The sequence below is a fragment of the Rattus norvegicus genome, chromosome 2 (assembly GCF_021556685.1).
Source record: "Rattus norvegicus strain SHRSP/BbbUtx chromosome 2, alternate assembly SHRSP_T2T, whole genome shotgun sequence".
NCBI classification, from domain to species: Eukaryota; Metazoa; Chordata; class Mammalia; order Rodentia; family Muridae; genus Rattus; species Rattus norvegicus.
Window position 1 is genome coordinate 235,769,922 of NC_141535.1, and position 14,627 is coordinate 235,784,548.

The window sequence follows — 14,627 nt, forward strand, 5'->3', positions numbered from 1 at the left end:
CTTTTTCTCAGGAGCTCTAGCTTACAAGGTTAGTCCATCAGTTGCCTAGAAGTTCAATGTCCACACCACTAGACCGGCTACAGTCCTGGTGTTCTCTACAGTTGCCTCGCACTAACACCCATCTCCATCCCAAAATGTCAATTCGGACATTCTTAAAAGATTGGCAAGAAGGATTGCAGCCATGGTGGTGGGGGGGTGGAGAAAGACCATTGGGGGTCACCTACCTAGCCTACTTGTGAACTCCAAGCCCAGAGAAGACCTTGTCTCTAAATTAATTAATTAATTGTATATTAATTGTATACCCTAAGGAAAGATACCTAAGTGCACATGTGCACACGCTCACACACGTGCACGCACGCACGCACGCACACACACACACACACACACACACACACACACACTACGTCTGAGGCATCGCTGATAAGATAGTACAATTTACTTTTTAGCTCCAGTTCAGTAAATTGTGGAGAAGCCGGTGATGAAGAAATGACGCTGGCTGACATGCCTTATTGACAGAGCAGCCACACAAACCACGCTCGATAGCTCTCCGAGTCAGCCGCTGGTTTGCTTCAGGGGGTAGAGTAAGTGCTACCACACCACTCGTAAACAGTTCCCTCCTCACTCCACCCTCATTCATAGATTACTTAATAAGCTAGTAGGTTTCTCTTCCGGGCAGAGCAAAATCAGCAAATCAGAAGCCTTCCAAATAAACTGGAAGTAGGTGGTTTTATTGTCTGCGTTCCCAGTCACCTTGCCAACAGCCCTCAGGATTCAGAAATGTCATTACAGATTCTGTACCAGAAACACAGAACCCCTAAACCGTGGCCGAGGTCACCCCACACCGCCTCCGTCCTTGAGGCACTCTCTGAACTTAGGGAAATGTGGCCAGGAGAGAGATACTATTTTGTCTGATCCCTCACAGCCTGTTCAACTTTTGCATAGCAATTCGGCAAACACAGTTTTAAGCATTCAATTCTACTTCTGCAGCTCCTTAAAATTCTCTGCAATATAATTATCCTGATGGGAAATGCAGAAAGATAATTGCTTTTAGAGGAAAGTTTCTCCTTTGTTCCCTGTTCATCTGGCTTCCAGAAATGGAACGAGAGCCCTTGAACAACAGAAATACGCATCCATGTGTCTCTAGTTATCATTTATTTACAAAGATAGACCTTGACAAATGTAATTTGTTCAATAAAATTAAAAGGACGCACGATAATTCACTTAGACAAAGAGACTTGAAAGGAGACGTCATCGGCGGCCTCGCCGTCCATCATCTCGAATGATCAGCTGACTTTGAAGAAGTGGCAGGTGCTTGCCTTTTGGAATGCAACACTGAAGCGGTATTTAGAAGAGGGAAAAAGAAAGAAAGAGAGCTAGGAATCGGAGCAATTCTTTATTCAGGCAATAATTATACAAATTAGATCTATGAAAGCCAGAGAATGACTGTGCCTTGAACCCTGTCTGTATGCGTAGAACAATGGAGAAATTAATAATTAAATCTATTACATATGCTCATAACTCAATACAAAAGATACCTCAGTAGTTCAAACACTCCTGTATTTTCATTTGAATAAGGCTTTCACACATTCTCCTCATTATATATGTATTATATTTTAAATTTAACAGCTTATTTTGTTGCCTTTATGTTTGAATTAATAAGGGCACACTTTAATGTACTAATGGGGAATTGCATTAGCCGCCTTCCCAGACGTAACTTTGAAAAATCTCCAGTCTCCCAAGGGTGAAATCAATTTGGCCTGTAACGTGTTGTCTCACAGACACATCTGGAATCTTGGAAGAACAGCTCCCCTCTATGAGCTTCTGATTTGGGCCTCAGTATTTGAAAGAAGATCCCCAGAGTAGAAACCTTTGCTGAATTAAACAGACCCACCAAGATCATCTGTGGCGTTTGGCAGTCTTTTAGGCAGCTAACAGGATTTACATGCTTGGCCCCTGTTATTTTTCCAGGAAGCAAAAATAATTTTCCTATGAAAAAGTAAGGTTTTTTTTAATCCAATAATTCACATTCATACCCCACCCCCAATTGCCCCCAATTGCATGGGATATTTTCTGCTCTTCTCACCTGTGAAGCATGAAGAAGACAAGGAAATCAGAGGCGGGGAGAGACAGCAAGACAGACAGACAGATAGACAGACAGACAGATAGACAGACAGACAGACAGAAAGCCGTGGTGAGTAATGGTGGTGGGAGAGAGATGACATTGAACCCCTGCCAAAATTACTGGTCCAGAACAGGAGGATTCGAGGTTGTACTAGAATCCTAGGGAGCAAAATAGCTCACAAAGTGGGCCCCAATTTCCTAGATAACAGAGTGGTTCTACTGGATATCGAAGGTTACAATCAACCCCCCCCCATCTAACCCCCCCGCACCTCACGACCCAGATAAGAGACAAAGAAGTCAACAGCTACACAAGAGGAGGAGAGGGAACCAAGGCTCTCGCTTCAGTCTCGGCATGAAGGGGTGGGCCCGGGCATACGTGGATCCTCCCGCTCGCCTCTTCTACCACCGCAGTGTGACAAGGAGGTTTGTGCCTTCGGAGGAGCGCCAAATCCAGTGACGCTAATTGCATTGCAGATTTCTAGCGTCATTAGCAATTCTTAAAATTGCATTTACGCTGCTCAAGTTCCCTGTTCCCAGCCTGATAGACCGAGGGGGCAGGTCTCCGAAGAGGCTCTAGGTTACCCAGAAATTCAATTGGACACACTGGTTTCAGGTGTGCAGGTGGAGGCTGGCCGGCAGGGATTTATGGCCCAGAAAAAAATGCTTGTCTGCCTTATTTTAAATGCTGATTGCCGGGAGAATAAACAAAACCCACAGCTAAATGGGCCTTAAAGGAACATTGGGAATTTTGGAAGGGAAAAAGCCTTACTGAGTAACAGTTGGAACTGGCCCTGTGGTCCTGTGGTGACAAGCACTATCCAAACACCCCGAGCGATGAGGCAACTTGCGTTGGAAATAGTTGGTGCAGAAATAACCACTCTCCTTTTGTTTGTTTGTATTTAAGACAAATGAAGAAAATCCAGATGAATTGGTGCTTTTACTTTGTTTGTTTGTTTCCTTAAAGAGAACATATTTGCTCATTAGGAAGGCTAGACAACCAGCTCCAGAAACAAAAGCCTGAAGTCCATGTCTCTCCGGAGCTAAGACAAGGACACTTGCCCCAGTGCTCCCCAACCCGCACAGCTCAACATAAAAGGGACATTCTCAGCACACAGCAGAGGTCAGAATCAGCTTGTGCCAAAGATGCTGCCTCTTGACAGTGAGGTAGGGCTCTGGACTTCCGCTGTGAAGTCACGGAGAAGCACCGTCCCCTTCTGGGGTGTCCTCTACTCTGAATCTAGCCCCTGAAAAGGGGGCTCACTTCCATGTACTTCTAGCAACTTAGCCCAGGTAATTAAATTGCTAAGCGCGTACACACTCACACACACACACACACACGTGCATACTTATAAATATGTATTTTATCTGAAGCGCTATGTATAAACACACACAGGGAAGGAGTATATAGCGTCTAATTGGGCCACCGTCTCAAAATAATCAAGCCGGTTTTAATAATGCTGCTTAAAGCTGGCTAGCAAGCAGAGAAGACGTCCTCAAGCAAGGTATTAATAATCTGTGGCTTTTCTTGCTACCTCAGTCTCATTCGCAGCATTAATACATGTCCCAAGGACCAGAGGATAGGGGACACAAATGTGCCATGAGAGCCATCTTTGTCCACCTGAGGCAGGCAGCTCTCAGAAGCTACATCGGTGTTCACAGTTCCAAGCTGACAACGGGTTTGCCCATCTCAGGAAGGATCCCAGTGGAGATTCAATCAAGTCCACTGACTTCATCCTCGGACTAGCTAGGCTCCCGGTAGCATTTGAAGGTGAGGCCCCTCCTGGCAGCTCTGAAGATCAAACCTGCTAGGCTGACAGGGCAGCACTGAGCTGCATTCTAGTCCTGCTATTTAGAGTCTTAAATCAAAAGCAGGCATTGCCTTATAGCACACTGACAAAGCTGCAGAAGAAACCGGGAATTTAGGTAGACCCTTCTTTTCGGCAGTAGAGGCTTTTCTAGGTAAAGGAGTTTGTGGGGTTTGGCCAAAGAATGGTTGACCAGATCTCCCACCGTGAAACCTTTACTCATTGCACTGATTTCCATAGAAGGCCAAGGTAGGAACAGAACGTATGGCCACAGGCAGAGTCATTCTAGTGGTATGACACTGCAAATAGCATCTGGTATCTCAGAACATTTCGGAAGGCAAGGATCTGGATAAAACTTCATCTCGGGAATAAGGAGGCCAATGTGCCCAGTGTCTTATGGTTTATCTCCTGTGCATGGCCACTTCCTCTCTGAGAGCCCTGGGATTCCCTGTCTTCCACCCTGGGGGTTGAATATAAAACACAGTCTATAAAACGTATCTTTCGATTTCTGCAGTTTGGTAAAAGGCTTAGACCAGGGGTTTAGACTAGGTAGTAACTGGTACTGTTCGCTGAGTCCTTTTGATTTGCCACCAGGGTACTTTAGTGCAGACCGCACTTCCTGAGCTAGGTAGTGGCAGGGAACTGAGGCTGAGGACACTAAAAACCTTGTTCAGCATCTTCCAGCCCTGCTGCAGCAGAGGATGGAGCAGAGGCCACGTGGAACCCCTGATCTTGGAGCCCTTCCTTCTTTCTCTCCTTCTCTTCTGACGGCTCAACCGTTCATGCTCTGCCTATCATGACTTCGATCTCACAGTCAAAAGTGCATGTTGGAATTACGTCGCTGGGCCTATGGTCCCACCTAACAGCAACGCTCAGCCCTGCTCTAGGCACAGATGTTAGTATCAGGAACCGATGGTGATGCCACCCGCATCTGTTGCCATGGCAATGGCCAAACATTCCCAGCATCCATTTGGTTTAGCTCCCACTTTACCTGCAAATGGTTACGTCACAGTTTAAATAACAAGCAGACACTTCTTGCCCCTCTCCCCTTCTTCCTCCCCCCTCTTTGTCTCCGTCGCCCCCAATAAACCTCTCCCATGTGGAATTTTATTGGCCCGTTGTGATCTGTACAGACGCGAGCCGGAATTCTATCAAAATGACAAATGTCATAATATCCAGAAGATTTTCAAGGGGGGTATGGGGAGGAGAACCTGTTCTGAAGTCAAGTTGCTACCATTTCGACAGCCTGACAAGTGTACCTACCCTTGTGTGCTTTCAGCTTAAAGGAGCCAGGAAAGGACCAACCACCCCAGAATTCATGGTCAGGTTCTCCAGAATACAAAGGACAAGGCAACATGGCGTGGGTTGGGGAACATCCCCACTGCATCCCCATTAGCACTCTGCAGGGAGGTGTCCTGGCAAAAAACCACAATGGTGACCTATAGGATCAACGTGGTAGGGGTCTGGGTTCCAACGGGGCGGGGTAGAGGACCAATGGTGGAGAGTAGAAGCCCTGTAGTAGAGGGCAGGGACAGAGTCTGTGGGCTCAGGAGTCTAAATAGCTGCCCGAATGGGGCAAAGGCTATGGCGATGCAAACAGGAAGGCAAGGGGACAACAGGCGGAGAAACCACCTTGTGATTTGAAATGTAACAGGAAATCCGCAGTTCCAGGAAAGAGAACCGAAGTGAACAGAAACTTGAGAAGTCCGACTCCAAGGGGTGTACGGGGCCTCAAGGAGGGGTGGGACACAGTCCCTGAAGCTAGTGGCAACGGGGCTGCTGTCACCCTTTACCACAGCACCGTCCCAGGTAGGCTCTTGTGGGCTAGGAGCTCTGGGGTATGAGAGTGGAAGAACTCTAGGCTTTGACAGCCTCCTGCTCACACTCAACCCCTTCTGCTGATGCCACTCAAAGCAAATGAGTAATTAATAACGGGGCAGGAAGCGACTCCAGCAGGAAGAGAGGTAACGGAGGACAAAAGAGCTTCATTGGTGCTTCAAATGCTGGGCCGCAGCAACAGGGCGAATTCCCCCTCTCCCCACAGTGCAACACATGGAGGAGCCATCGGATGGAGGGATCCGGTAGAGGCAGCTGGTGGAAAACCAAAGGATTTCCCAGAGCCACGCGCGTCCTAGCCAGTGGCCAACGCGTCTCAAATGTTCCTGTGGCGCCACCTAGTGTTCAAGGCTCAGAGGACGTCCAGGCGAAGACTTCAAATTCAGTCCAGTCCTGGGACCTGAGTCAGAAAGAACCCCAGTCTCTAATGTCATGAGGCAGGTTGGGGTAGGAACGGGGTGTTTCCTGGCTGTGGACCAATAACACCCTTCAGCTAGGCAAATGCCCATGTAAAACCTCTCCTGCTGCCACTAAATCTAAGTAGCACATTTGCCAGAAGGTACAGGAAAAATGACGCTCCCTTTCTGAGACCATGAGGTGATGTCTGGTTTTCCCTCAATACAATGGCAAGTGTATTAATTCATCTAGAAAAAAAAATATAGATGCTGTCATCATATAAACACGAGTCCCTGAGTAGAACTGTGCCTCAGACCATCTGGAGGTATAGCATATGAGGCAAGCTGAACTTAGGGACAAAGGACAATTTCGCTTTGTTTGATGGGAAAACAGGAGATAAGAGAAGACCCTAAAATGGAAAGAATGAAACCGGGGAGCTAGAATGTGCTTCCAGAGTCCTGGTGTTGGCCCTGCGTGGTTATCTGTGTGACCTTGACCGAGGGAAATTGTGTTCCTCTCTCCTAGCAAAGCTGTGAGGTTCAGATTGTGGATTTCCCTGAACAGAAGAGGAAGCAGTGGCTCCAGGAGTTTATCCAAGGTCAGGCCCAGGTCGGTGGCCACGCCAAGCTCCCAACCCACATCTGCCCAAAGTTCACAAACATGTTCCTCTGACAAGTCCCAGGCACTCTGGGCTGCGATTCTCTGTCTATACCAGGAAGGGGTCCCTTCCAGAAATAGCAAACTGTGATTATAGGGTTTCATCGTTCCCTTAAAACTCAGTTTTAGTGCACACAAACCCCACAGTGATAACAAAGGGGCCTTTAAAAAGGATTTATCCACCTATAAAAGCTACTGGGTTTTATTTCCCACTATGGGCAAAGAACGCCAAAACCAATGTGTTAGGACATCAAATCCCCTTTAAAATTTAGGGCAGGGAAAAAAGGAGACTCGGAGCGTGTTAGGGGGTAGCGATAGCATGGTGTCCCCAGCAGCAGCACTGGGTCCTCAGCAAAGTCCATCTGTAGGCATTGCTTATCCAGAGCCAGTGGCCTCCCGGCCTAATTGCACTCTGACAATTGTTTAGACTTGATAAACACAGCAGTTTATCTGGCTGCCAGTTCGGATCTGGACAGTAGCAGATGGAGCACGTTTGCAATAGCCTCAGAGATAAAGTTTTCCTATCTGAGGCAGTTGATCTCGCCCTTCTAGGGTCATATTGTCCAGCAACGGCCGCCTCTGAAAGAAGGAAGTGGGGGTGAGCCAAGGGTTCGAAGTGGGCCTTGCTCGCCTGTAACTTCTCTCCCTGGTAAACCCTACAGTTAGCCTCCCCAAGGCATCAGACAAGCCAGTAAGTAAACCGAGGATTTACTAAGACCTTCTGGACCTATTGCCTCGCCCTCGGTCAAATGAGTTAGACATGTCTCACATACAAGGTAGCAACCAAAACTTACAGTCCAACTACTCCCAAACCCTGTCTCGACACCATCCCATTATTTTTAAAGCCCTTCAGGGCAACTTTGGAGGCCCAGTAGCCCAGCTACGGAAAGAACTTTCAAAGTTCAAGAGCAACGAGAGAGGATTCTCTAAACAGACCCTTCTACCTCAAGAAGTCCCAAGTAGGAGTCTCTGCCCTTATTTTCAATTCGGGGATGAGGAGAAGGAAAAGAGGGATTTTCCTGGACAGCGTCCTCCAGGGTTGAGGTCATCCGTTTACTGGGGGCGGATGGGTTCTCATCACTCCTCTCAGCTCCAAGCTGCTCCTGGACTCACAGTAGGGATTAATTAGGTCTGGCGAACTGAGTGGGTTCCAGTGCTGACAGATTCACACAGTGTATGTAATCAGTTACAAAACTAGATGCCAGCCAAGGCTAGCCCACGACCCCACCCTTTAGGGCAGCCCTACTGCCTCCCACTTCCCACTCTACCCAGCCTCTTGGCAACGCTATTGAAGGGTTCCGAGCCCCGCCCCTACGGCAGCTCTGTCCCTCCCCCCACGCTGGGTCTGTTTTCTGTCTTCCTTTTTGGCTGTGATTCACGGCAGACACTAGAAAGGAAACGGCCCTCTTCATCCTTTCTACCATCCCTCTTATCTTTACAGGGTTCTTACAACTCATTTATGTGATGTCGCGCACAGAAGCGGTGTTGCCAATCCGCCCCAAGCACTGACTTCAATACAGGAAAGCTACAAACAAATGCGGTCTCCATGAGGAATCTCTTGGGCACGGCTAGGGAACGCTAAGGATAATGGGGGACCTGGGGGATATTCGCTTCCTAGGGCAGGTAGAAAGTTCTTTACCCTCTTGTCTGCTGAGGTCATGGAAGTCAGCTTCCTGCTAGGTACAGCCCTGATGAGAAGTCAGCTCAGAAGTGCAGAGTCCTGAAGGGGCTGTCCACAGCCAAAGGGTTAAATGGCCACCCCTTACTTCCTTAAAAATACAATTTTTTTAAAAAAGGGTTGTATGTAGCCCAGGCTGGCCTCAAATTCACTAAATAAACAAGGCTGATTTGGAACTTCTGATTTTTCCACCTTTGCCTTCCAAGTACTAGGATTAAGTCAGGAGCCACTATACCCAGTTTTGAAGTTCATTTTTGAATGTCATAGAAGACAGGCAGCAGCATTAGTCTTCTATTCCTGCTGAACGTAAAGAGGCCAGAGGAGGGGAGGAGGGGAGAAGTTAGCACAGAAGCAAAGACGGATCACATCTCAGAAAACTCATCCCTTCCCTTCCCTTCCCTTCCCTTCTCTCCCCTTCCCTTCCCTTCCCTTCCCTTCCCTTCCCTTCCCTTCCCTTCCCTTCCCTTCCCTTCTCTCCCCTTCTCTCCCCTTCTCTCCCCTTCTCTCCCCTTCCCTTCCCTTCCCTTCCCTCCCCTTCCTTTCCCTTCCCTCCTCTCCCTTCCCTCCTCTCCCTTCCCTCCTCTCCCTTCCCTCCTCTCCCTTCCCCTACCTTCCTGCCCTCCTTCCTTCCCTTTCTCTTTCTCTCCTTCCTTCCTTCCTTCCTTCCTTCCTTCCTTCCTTCCTTTCCCTTTGATTTTTAGACAGGGTCTCACTACACAGCCCTGGGTGGCCTGGAACTTCATCTGTAGACCAGGCTGTCCTTGGAATCACAGAGATCCTCCTGCCTCCTCCCAAATGCTAGGGTTAAAGGCATGAGCCTCTGTGCCCTGCCTAGAAAGTTCTTTCTTCTCTTTGGGCAGACACCTGCTCCGTTGGCGTCCTCCTTGGCCGTGCTACCCATGAGCCATCAACGGCCTTGTACTCCCAGACTCCCATCTCCCACCCATTCATTTCTCAAGACCTGTTGAGTCAGTCAGCCTTCTGTTACTGTAACAAAAACCTAAGATAACCAACTTATAAAGAGAAATCTGTTTTGACTCATAGTTTGGGAGTCTCGGGTCCGTGTTTGCTTGGCCCTCTTTGGGCTTAGGGTAGCACATCATGGTAGGTGGCCTAATTAGGTTAGTGATGAAACACCACAACCAAAAGCAACTTGGGGAGGAAAGGGATTGTTTTGCTTACACAGTCAGAGTCGTCTCTATTGAGAGAAACCATGAGGGAGCAGGAACTCCAACTGGTCAGGAACCTGGAGGCAGGAGCTGAAGCAGAGGCCATGGAGGGGTGCCGCTTAGTTAGGCGTGCTCAGCCGGCTTCATTATAGAACTGAAGACCACCAGCCCAGGGATAGCACCACCTCCAATGGGCTGGGCCTGCCCTATCAATCACTAATTAAGAAAATGCCCTACAGCCGGATCTTATGGAGGTATTTTTTTCCACTGAGGGCTTGTTGAGCCCTTCTCTCAGGTGACTCTAGATTTTGTCAAGTGAGATGGAGCAATACTGCTGTTACGATGGCTAGCAAGAAGAAAGAGGGAGCGAGAGGCTGGGTTCCCACAAGCACCTTTTAAGGGTGCACCCCAGTGAAGGTCTCCCACTAGACCTGGTCTCTTAAAGTTCCTGCCACCTCCCAATGACTCCAAGCAGGACCCAAGCCTTTAGCACCTGGGCTTTGGAGGATGCCTTAAGGGACAAACCGGAGACCCAGTCTCCATGTCTCCCTCAGGAGAATTTGTTGCAGCCCATCCCAGGGATGTGGGTACCAAAGAGATATGTCTACAGATAGTAAGTACTTGCTATCACTGTGAGGTAATACTCGATTTATTCTCATCCCTTAGTTACTGACAGCTTTTTGATTCTGTCTGTCTGTCTGCCCCCGCCCCCGTGTGTGTGTGTGTGTGTGTGTGTGTGTGTATGTTTATCGTGGGATACAGGAATTGAACCCACTTCAGCAAGTTTGTACAGCAAGTGCCTTTACCCATCGAACCACCTCATTAGCCTTCGAGAGCTTCTCAGTGGCCAGCATCTCTCCTTTGAAGTCCAGGCTGCCAACCCCTTCCTCAGTGTTCAAAAAAAGAAGAGACTCCCTTATTGGGAGAACTCAGAGCCATCTCCTTCCTCATCCCTGTTTGTTCTGTTGACCCCCAAGCGAGCCTGAAGGGAACCGCAAAGGGTGTGGGAGCTGTACGTCCACATTTCTTCACGCCCTTGCCTCCTAGTAACCGATGGAACCACACTGGATGGCCCTGTGGCCTCAATCACTTGCCTGGAGAGCGGTACCCAACCCCGCTTGGCCTGTGGCTCACCTTCCAAGACACCAAGCTGATTTTCTTCTCTCCTGCTGTCTATGCCCTGCCTACTCACAGCGTCGCTCAAAGTGAAAAGCTCAGGAGTCTATACGGGCAGGCCTAACGCTCCACGGAACCCACACGCAGACCCCAACCCGAGTGTCTAGATGTCGGGTACTCCATAGAGCGAGGACACACAGGCCAGGAAGAGCGCAGCTGAGGCTGAGGAGTCCTGTTTCCTCCCGGCCCCTTTCCAGCTCCGCTCTGGCTGGGCACGTGGCCTCATTTACATGGCTGGTTTGGAGCCTCTCGGCGGATGAAAGTGCTGGGGTAGCTCGTATGTGCTGCTCACCATTAAACCTCCCTTCAGGGTTTCTCGCCGCCTTTGGTTTGTGTCTCAATCTGGAGCAAATTTAAGCAAAGGTTTGGGCCTCTGCATTTCCTTGGTTTAATTAATAATTCATAATAAAAATTTAATCAAGGCATAAGCTTTTGTGAAAGGTTATAAAACACTCTTATTTGCCCTGGAGATCAGAATGACCACTTTTAAAATCTGTGAAATGACGGGTTTGGTTTGTTTTTTTTTTTGTTTTTTTTTTACCCAAACGAGGAAATTTTACTCTCGACTGTAAATCTCAGCTGTTTGCCATATGTAACCACAGAGAATCTGTTTATTGACTTAGTATATTAGAAGTAGTTAGGCAGGAAGAAAAATAAACCGAGACTCCAGATGGGAGAAAGTGGGGAAGGGGTGAAGAGCCAGAGTCAGAGTCGCAGAAAACACGAGCCTCGAAGAATAGCAAGAGGAAGAATAGCAAGAGGATGTAGGTGATAGGAACAGGGGAGGTAGGAGACCCAGAAGCTGCGGGGGACGCATGCGCGCGCGGGGTTGGGCTAATCAGTCCCAATCTTTGCAGAGTGAAGCACACGGCAGTAAACTGTAAACGGAGATCAGACTCCGGGAGGGCTCCATAGTTGGGTGGAGTCCTGGCTGAAGTCTGTAAACACAGATGTGTCGACACCTCCCTGGAACACCAGAAAAACCTTCTCGGTATGGCGAGAGATGTCGAGACCGGGGCTCACCCAAACACCCGCCATGAACAATGCCAAACCACTAGGAAAGCTACCTAAAAATAGACTCTTCAGCCTCCACTTGAAACGGTCTGTCAAGCCATGCCTGGTGTGACCCATGACTGCCACCCTAGCACTAAGGAAACTGAGGCAGGAGGATCACGAATCAGGCCAGCCTGAGTTACAAAGGACCACCCTGTCTCAAAAGCACCAAAGCAATCAAAATTAAATGTCATTCGAAGCTCTTCGTGCGCAGCCAGATTTCAGAGCCACTAATCCTGACCACATTTTGGGATCCTTCAGCACTAATGCTTTGGGCTTTCTTTTTTTTTTTTTTTTTTTTTTTTTTTTTAACCATTAGGTGGAGACTCACAGAGCTGATGTAGAAGAACTGGGCACCAGCCACATTCTCAGTGGATAAGGTAGACCACTCAGTTGGTCTCTGTCTTAATCACTGTCGCATTGGGTCATTAAGTGTGTGGTTACCTCACCCCATTATCTGCCAGTTCTGAAAGAAAGGTGTCAGCAGTACAAGGAAGAATGGGAGAGAGAGTGGTAAAAGAGCCCACACGCTGATGGTGACAGTTTTCGGGTCTTCTGACTGCAAATGACCAATGCAACACTTACAGGCCCCAGATCTGTCTGTCCTCTGTGACCGAGGACTGAACGAAGCAGAGGAGTTAGACAGCAGAGGGAGGATTGGAAGGAGAAGACCCAGAAAGCCCTGCTACACATCCAACACCCCAGGTTCATGGCTAAAGGCTCCTCAGGACCTAAAGTCACCACCAAACTCCCCATGCGGAAGAATGGCTCCAAGAAAAATAACTTGGATTCTTGCTTGCTTAGCATTGGGTTTAAATTTTAAATAGTTTGGGCTGCTGTCTCGCTCAAGCCGCTCCTCCCAACTAGAACTCTGTCCTCGACCCTGGTGTGCCCTCACACGTTCTGTGTCTCCTGTTGTGAGAGCAGGTGTTGGATGTGTGGTATCCCCAAAGGACCCACGGGTCCCTTAATGGTTTTAGAGACTTAATAGTTTAGATCAGTACACATCAGGTAAGAAAAGTTTATGGGTTTCCACACCAGGAATAGTGGTGGTTGGAAGGAGAATGACCCCAAAGGCTCAAATAAAAGACTTGGTCTCTAGTTGGTGAGTTGTTTTGAGAAAGATTAGGAGGTGTGGCCTTCTTGGAGGAGGTGTGTCATTAGGGGTGGGCTTTGTGGTTTCAAAAGCCCTTTCTAGGCTAGCCCTCTCTCCCCCCACTCCTCTTTCTCTCTCTCTCTCTCTCTCTCTCTCTCTCTCTCTCTCTCTCTCTCTCTCTGTCTGTCTCTTTCTGTGTGTCTCTCTCTCTGCCTTCAACTTGTAGGTCAGGCTGTTAAGTTCTTACCTACTGCTTCAGCCTGCTGATACATTCCCCGCCACGATGACCCTGGACTCGGCCTCTAAAACTGTAAGCAAGCCCCCAGTTCAATGCTTTCTTCTGTAAGTTGCCTTGGTCATGGTGTCTCTTCACAGCAGTAGTCCTAACTAAGGCAGCAACCTCATAGGGGAGAGAGGCCTCTGGAAGAAAAGACTAGCTAGCTCATGATGGTATCTACTGCCTGAGCCAACAACAGTGAGCCTGGTGGTCATGATGACCCCAGCATGGGTGAGCATGCCACTGGCTTTGAGAACCACTTTCCCAAGCACTGGATCCAATCCCCTAAGGATCGTACACCCTCCTTTATTACGAGGCTTTGGAGAGGCCATGCAGAACGGACTGTGTAAGAAATTATGGGTAGTTAGAAGCTAAAAGGAGAATGCCAGCTTTACACAGACTAGGGAGTGAGGAGCAAGACTGCCCCCGTGTTTGTTTCAGATAAGGCACAAATTCAGTTTTGTTTTCTCGCTGCGGTTTTGAACTAAGAATGTTGGGGAGGGAAACATCTGACTCATCACCAGAGAGGGCTCGGTGGTCATAAGGTAAAAATATGGCAGGACCATAAAATAAGCCAACTGACAATTACTGTGTGTTGCCACCTGCACAGGGCATCTAGAACAGTCAGACTCAGAGACAGAAAGTATAGGAGTGGCCGTGGAGGCTGGGGCCGCAGTAAGAAATTTCAACCGTAGTCAGCCTGTATAAATGACACACAATCCAGATACTTTATTTATAAGCCATATGTCTAGATTGGGCCAATCTAGGGCTATTCTAACTCATTCCCCAGCTATGAGGCCCCTTGTTACTTGCTGTTTCTCCTGGCCAATCAGTTCTGGTCCATGGCTGCTTCCTTCTCCTCCATCTTCCCCCTCTCATCTCTCTCTCTCTCTCTACCTGCAACCCCCTCTTCCGAATTTCCAGTCCCACCTTTCTCTCTCCAGTGCCCAATCACAGGCTCTAGTCTTTTATTGTCCAGTTCAGTTGGGGAGAAGGCTCACATGGCATCACATGAGCACGTGAGGATACATCTTGCACTGAGAAGCAAATACCATGGCCTTAAAGTACAAAAAGGAGAACCGGCAGAGAGGGCTGAGGATGCGACATGAGCCCAGTGCCTGGCTTTAGAACTGGCTTTCTCACGCCCACCAGGGAATGGAGCAAGTGTAGGTGGACCTTCAGACTTCAAAGCTTCTGGTGCCCTCTGGGAATCAAGCCAGAGGTTTGCCCAAGCTTGGAAGTATGGAGATCTCCAATTTCTTCTGTCACAGTAGGAATTCTGCAGAGGGATGGCATACCATGGACCTCAGTTTGGAATAGGGTCAACTGCCCCAAGTTAGCAGAGAAAGACACACACAGAGAG

At 48.5% G+C, this 14,627-nt stretch overlaps 1 long non-coding RNA gene across 4 annotated transcripts; it reads right to left on the reverse strand.

The window, feature by feature from the left end:
- Nucleotides 1-1,133: 1,133 nt before the first annotated feature.
- Nucleotides 1,134-8,092, reverse strand: LOC108350128 (uncharacterized). Of its 4 annotated transcripts, none has more exons than XR_015678353.1 (3): nt 7,760-8,092; nt 2,891-3,078; nt 1,134-1,332 (listed from the first exon to the last, which is right to left on the reverse strand). It is a non-coding gene; the product is annotated as an uncharacterized LOC108350128 (long non-coding RNA). The 4 variants fall into 4 exon arrangements; XR_015678355.1 differs by lacking the exon at nt 7,760-8,092 and adding an exon at nt 3,740-4,862; XR_015678356.1 differs by lacking the exon at nt 7,760-8,092 and adding an exon at nt 4,592-4,851.
- Nucleotides 8,093-14,627: the final 6,535 nt, after the last annotated feature.